The sequence below is a fragment of the Prunus dulcis genome, chromosome 6 (genome assembly GCF_902201215.1).
Source record: "Prunus dulcis chromosome 6, ALMONDv2, whole genome shotgun sequence".
In the NCBI taxonomy this organism is placed as follows: domain Eukaryota; kingdom Viridiplantae; phylum Streptophyta; class Magnoliopsida; order Rosales; family Rosaceae; genus Prunus; species Prunus dulcis.
Window position 1 is genome coordinate 2,513,230 of NC_047655.1, and position 6,325 is coordinate 2,519,554.

Consider the following 6,325-nt stretch of genomic DNA (forward strand, 5'->3'; position numbering starts at 1 on the left):
TGCCAAATTGTGATTTGGGGAAATAAGTAATGTGAGAAACAATATATATTCAAAAGGCTTGTAGCTCAAGTGGTTAAGACAAGTTCAGATTTGTTTTCCTCTCAATATATAGACAGGGGCAAAAATAACAATATATAATGACTCTTAAAAGACCTCGACCCTCAAGTTCAGATTTGAACAGTGTCAAAGTCTGTACTTTTACTCTTTGGCAGCTGATTATGGCTTTGAGCCCAATGCTCTCGACCCTGTATGTTCTTTGTTCTTCAGGTGATTTCTTTCTGTAAAATTACTACTGGATCTTGTTAAGAAATGGTAGGGAGAAAATGAAAATTAGTCTTGGGGTTACAATTTTCTCTTCTTGTTTGCACTTTTTGTTCAAAATTTTGGGGTCTTTAGAGTTTTGGCTTGAACTTGAGTTGCTAGTTGTGGACCAAATTTGGGTTATGTGATTTGAACTGATTTTGTTATACGACGTCTTTCCTGTTGCCATATCTCATTATCAAAATGATAATGTGAACCAGTTTGTGTACTGGAGAGTGTTCATGAAACTAGAACTATATGATGCTCAATGGAACAGTGACAAATTTTCCGAGTTAGAATTTAGAAATAGGTGCAGACATGAAAGGAGTTCGTTATTGCAAAGTAACTTGCCTGCTAGAGGTGCTGTTGATTGTCTTTTTTAAAAATTTGTTGTTCTGTCTGTAAGGATATCATCTTGGCCCTGCTGCTGAGATAAAACCAAATTCAGTATGGATATGATTCTTGGGCATTTGAGCAGTGTTTTATAATTTTGGAATCCTTTGCATTATTTGGAAATGGTCACATAACGATAGAAATTCTTATTAGATCGGTTAACAGATAGTCCTATTCGAAAAATTAATGACACATATGAATGTTGTCATAGATATGCAAATACAATTATTATTTCTTCTCATGTGGTACAATATTATACATATACAAGTAGAAAATAGATGGTTTCAACTAGGAATATCTTCTAAAGAAATATTCTTTTTATCTACTACTGAGGGAGTGAAGGTGAAGACATACATCTCCAATGTCCTCTCCTTGACCTCCTCTGTTTGTGCTCAGACTTCATAAACAAATTCACTTGAAACACAAAACCAAGCAGAGAAAATGGATGTGTTCTTGAACTATAACATGTGTTCTTGTGATGAATAGGCCCTCTTGCTTCTATTTTTCCCTTCACTGCTGTTTATTTATTTATTTATTTATTAAATAAATTGTTAATTCACAGAAATGAAAGTCTAATATCATGTGAAAAATACACTCTAGATGCAGCAACAAACGAAAAGGACACTTCGGTGAGTGATAAATCAAATTTCAATATAAAGCACAGGTAAGAATATATTATCCCAATAGTCACAATACTCATCGCCTCTGCTGATAAATTAAAATCTCAATATAAAAGCACAAGTAATAGGCATATGAATATGTTATCCCAATAGTCACGATATTCATTCCCTATGTTAGGAATAGCATACAATCTGACATCAGGATTGGGATTCGCAAGCAAGACAGAACTTACTTGCATGGAACATGGCATATACGGATCAAAAACAGATTATTACTTGGTCCCTCATTGATACAAAAGGCAGCATATCATCCTTGTCTTAATCTTTCATGAATTAAGTATATCACATGCAAGCGGCTGACCAAGTAAACAACAACAAGAATGGTACTTGAATATCAAGCAATGCCATCAGTTGCGAAATGAACTCCGGGTGGCCTGGCCATGCTGCTCCAGTAACCAAATTTCCATCAGTGAAGCAACGATCTATTGGATCAGGTTCCAGCCATGTTGCTCCCGACAAACCGCATTAAGCTTCACTGCTGGGTATGCAGTGCATTTCTTTCCCTATAAATGTAGGCAGTGGATAACAACAAGGGCATGCTAAAAACTTCATAATGTGCAAATAAGTAAATTCACCATCAATCAGAAGAATCAGAAACAAACAGTGCAGAACTTCAAGGTGGTTGCTTTTGGACTTTCCAATAGAATCTTCACTCTGATGCCACTTTATGTACATAGAAGATAAGTAATGTCCCACTTACAAATCTGACGATTCACCACACTCCACCTAACACATTATAAGACACAGAAACTGCGTAGCTTATACCCTAACCTTGCTAGGTGATTCCCTATCTTAGCCTAGTCTTGGTGGTAACAGACGGAAAATCAGTAAAATTCGTAACAAAATCATTATTGTGGTTGTCAAAAGCACGTAATTGAATTAGTAAAATTTATAATTAGACTTGATTGATAAACTTAAAGGTTAAGGACTTTGCATCAAGTTTCAGGAAACAAATGTGTAGTCTGGCGGAAAAAGAAAAGTATTAAGTGGGGAACTGCTCTGCTCGTAAATGATTATGTTGATAACCTTACCTGCAGAACACCAGCAGCTGCTAAAATCTGCTGCCCATGGCAGTGTTAACTGTGATTAGCAAGTCAGTAAGTTTGTTAAAGTCTGGTACCTAGCACGTGTATTAGTTAGACAGCTAAGCTGTGTGGTCACTGGTTAGTCAGTTAAGCCCCTCTGTGATCTGTTTACATAAGAGTGGGCTATGCTTTGTAAAAGTTAGTTGATTGAAATCAAAACTCAGAAATCCTCTAGTCTTCTCTATTTCTCTTTCTCTGATATCTCTGAAATTCTCCTTCTCTGCCCTTTCTGTTATCAGGCAGATGGATGCAACTGGTTTCCCAGCTTCCACGATTTGCTTCACTATTTCAATAACTTTCTCATCATATTCTGGAGCTCGACCTCCAGGGATTACAAGAGCATCGTAACTTGAGACATCAATAGTATCAAAATCAGCTGTTAAAGTGAAATTGTGGCCTGGCTTCTCACTGTAGGTTTGATCACCTTCAAAATCATGGACAGCAGTTGTGCAGATATCACCAGCTTTTTTCTTGGGGCAAACTCCATCAGCATGGCATCCTAGAGCTTGAAGGGATTGAAAAGGCACAGTTATCTCATAATCTTCCATGAAATCCTACAAACATTGAGGTAGAGAAATTGAATGATGCTCAGTAGTAACTGTATAAGAATTAGTTCATTAACAAACGACAAACCCCTTTAAGGGGTTACTTGAATCACACTAAATTAAAACAAGCAGCCAATCTTGATTTATTAACAATCTTATCACTGCTGTTGAACAAGTACAAGTTTGATCCAGAAATAACAAGTAAAAAGAATATTTTGATGTAGGACAGCTTAAATAATCAGCCTACAACTGCATATATGGTGGCCTTTAAGGTTTGTCAACTTGTATTTTTAACTTTTGGCATAGTAGAGTTTCAGTAGGATTCAAAGAAAATAGGTTGCATGAAATCTGAAAGCAACTAAGTTATGGATTTGGGGCTGCGTTTGAACTTCGGAGAGCTAATAAATGGTAATATGGGCAATCTTTAGGGTTTTAGGGATTTAGTTGGGGGAAAGAAGGGAAGGATTGAACTCTAAAGAAATAAGCAAGCCTTTTTTGTCCTTTATTCAATTTCAACATAAAACTTGAGATTTTTGAAATTCTTGAGTAGTCTACAACCCTTGGAATCATGATACTAAATGTAAAGTGGTCCTTTAAAATTCATAAGGGAGTTAGTTACTTGTCTATGTATCGTTCCAAATCCAGAATTCACACGACCTGAAAATAGGCAGTATGCATGTTTGGATTTACCTTCACATTTCACACAAATGACCTGAAAAAACAAGTATTCCAATGTAAAACACAACCCAAATAAGCAAACCTATGAAGCATACCGCCAACACATTGCATACATACATAGGAATGAATAATAATACCACATAGGAATGAATAATAATAGCACATCACAATTTGTGGCAAATCTGGTAAAGGACGCGCCCGGGCCTAGCTAGGTGCCTCGTGTCAAACGATTAGAGCTGTGCGGCTATACTATTTAAAAAATATATTTCTTAAAAAATTTCAAAAAGAATCTCGTATAGCCGGCCGGTTATACCATATATGAATATATAAAGGCCCGCCCAGCGCCCAAGGAGTAGAGCCGCGCGGCTATACTTTTTTTCTATTTTTAAAAGAGTATAGCCCCAAGGCTATACGGTTTTAAAATTTATTTTCAGTATCTCTATAATGATTGCTCGCATTGGAGGGGTAAACTTTTCAGCTCCTGTGCTTTCTCTTCATTTTTCTTTGTCATGCACATCACTTAGCGCTCGAGCCCTCTTGTATATTTCTTGACATTATTTTTTTCGTATATGTAGGTTTTATCAATACCTGTGCTGTCAAGTTTTCCATTTATAGCAAAGTTGTCCGGGTTCATCCTCTCCCTATTGATAAATATTGCATCCATATGCTTAAGAATGTCTTATCTGTAAGTGCATGTATGACTTCTTCCTTATTTATTTATATATATCTAAAGAATAATGTCTTCCAATATCTTATCTTTTTGTCCATTTCTAACATATTTAAAGTATTTATTTGTAATTAGATTGCGATTGTAACTGGCCTGTTCGCTCTCCAAAACAATGCTGTGGTAATGGCACCTTTATAATTACCTAGTTTTTGTTTTTCCCCTTTACTTGTTTAATACATGATAAGGTTATTGCGCCTCTCCCTTAACCTGAGTCCGATCTTCCTTCCCATACATTAGAGTAGTTTAAAATATTGCATTGTTAAAAACAAAACAAAAAAGTCATTCTTCAACTGAAGAATTTGTCTTGATTGACCATGATTAAACAACAGGACAACAACAAAGAGGTGCTGCTAATGGCCTTGCCATGACTGCAATGTCTCTGTTCAAGGCAGTTGGTCCAGCTAGTGCCGGTGCCCTGTAAAAGTTGCTTTGGTTTGTTGCCTTGCCTTTCCTTATGCTTCAGCTATATCATGTCTAGTAACATATTTCCTTTTGCTAATCATACTTCCTCTCTCGACAGGTTTTCTTGGGCAGAGAAACGCCAGAATGCTATCATCCTCCCAGGTATCAATCATAATCAACTAACTTTTCATCATGGATTTTTGTTAGCTAAAAAGTTGTGGATTTTTTTTTCTTAATTGTCCACATACTCGCAATATGAATTTGGTTCAAGCGATTTAGAGAGTGCATGATTAATTCATTTGTTGTTGTTGAAAATTGGCTCAAATGTAGAAGAATTTTGGAGTTGCCCATGTGTGTCAATGTTAGTTGCCCATGTGAATCAATGTTGGCTTGCTATCTTGGTCAAAATGGGTGGATTGTTTGGTAGCCATCCATGGTTGGTAGCCAACATATGAATAGTTTGAGTTTGCATTCACACTCTTGCATCTTTGGCTATAAATTGGAAGAAGATGGTTTCATTTGAAGCATCCAACCAAGGATCTAACCAAGTGTTGAGTAGAAGAGAAAAATAGCAAGAAAGGCATTTTGCCAAAGAGAGAAACAAATTCTCTCTAGTTGTTCTTTGCTTTGTATCATTGTTTTCTCTTCCTTTGTGAGTGTGTGAGGTTGGGTGTATTTGGGTCTTTGGGAAATTGAGTGGTAAACACTATTGTATATCTCATTGATTATAGTGGAATACTCCGTCGTCTCCAAACTGGATGTAGGCAATTGCCGAACCAGTATAAATCTTGGTGTTGTTCTTGTTGATTATTTTGTTCAATTTTTTCTCCTGCCTGTTGTTATTTATTTTTCACTCGCAGTTGGTTGACGCTTCCGCACAACAAGTGGTATCAGAGCTCCAGTTTTTCGACTGGGGTTTCGTGGGAGTGAAAAATCTGTCGGTGCTACAGTGACGGGTGAATAGTGCACGTGAATAGTGTCGGTGCTACAGTGCTCCCGTGAATAGTGCTGTGCTACAGTAGCAGTGAATAGTGCCGGGCAGATTTGATGGCTGGAGAAAAAGTTGAAATTTTGAAGGAGAAGGAATCGACATCGTCTTCGTCGGCACCTACATCCAATAGACATCCAATTGCCAGTACAAGGTTAGAGGTTGATAAATTTAATGGCTCTAATAATTTTGGTATGTGGCAATGTGAAGTTATGGATGTGTTGTATCAACAAGAGTTGGATATGGTTCTGGAGGATAAACCAGAAGATATTGATGACAAGCAATGGACTCGAATTAATCTCCATGCTTGTGCCACTATTCGATCGTTCCTTGATAAGGAGTTGAAATACCCGTATATGAAGGAAACTTCTGCTAAGAAGTTATGGATGAAATTGGAGGAGAAGTATATGACCAAGAGCGCAGAAAATCGGCTCTTCTTGAAGAAACGACTCTTCCGATTTCAATATCGTTCAGGTATTTCTATGCATGAACACCTCAATGATTATAATAAAATACTTGCTGATTTA

The 6,325-nt window shown here is 36.9% G+C and overlaps 1 pseudogene; it reads right to left on the reverse strand.

The window, feature by feature from the left end:
* Positions 1-1,655: 1,655 nt before the first annotated feature.
* On the reverse strand, positions 1,656-4,345 carry LOC117629553 (annotated as a pseudogene).
* Between the last annotated feature and the right edge of the window lie 1,980 nt (positions 4,346-6,325).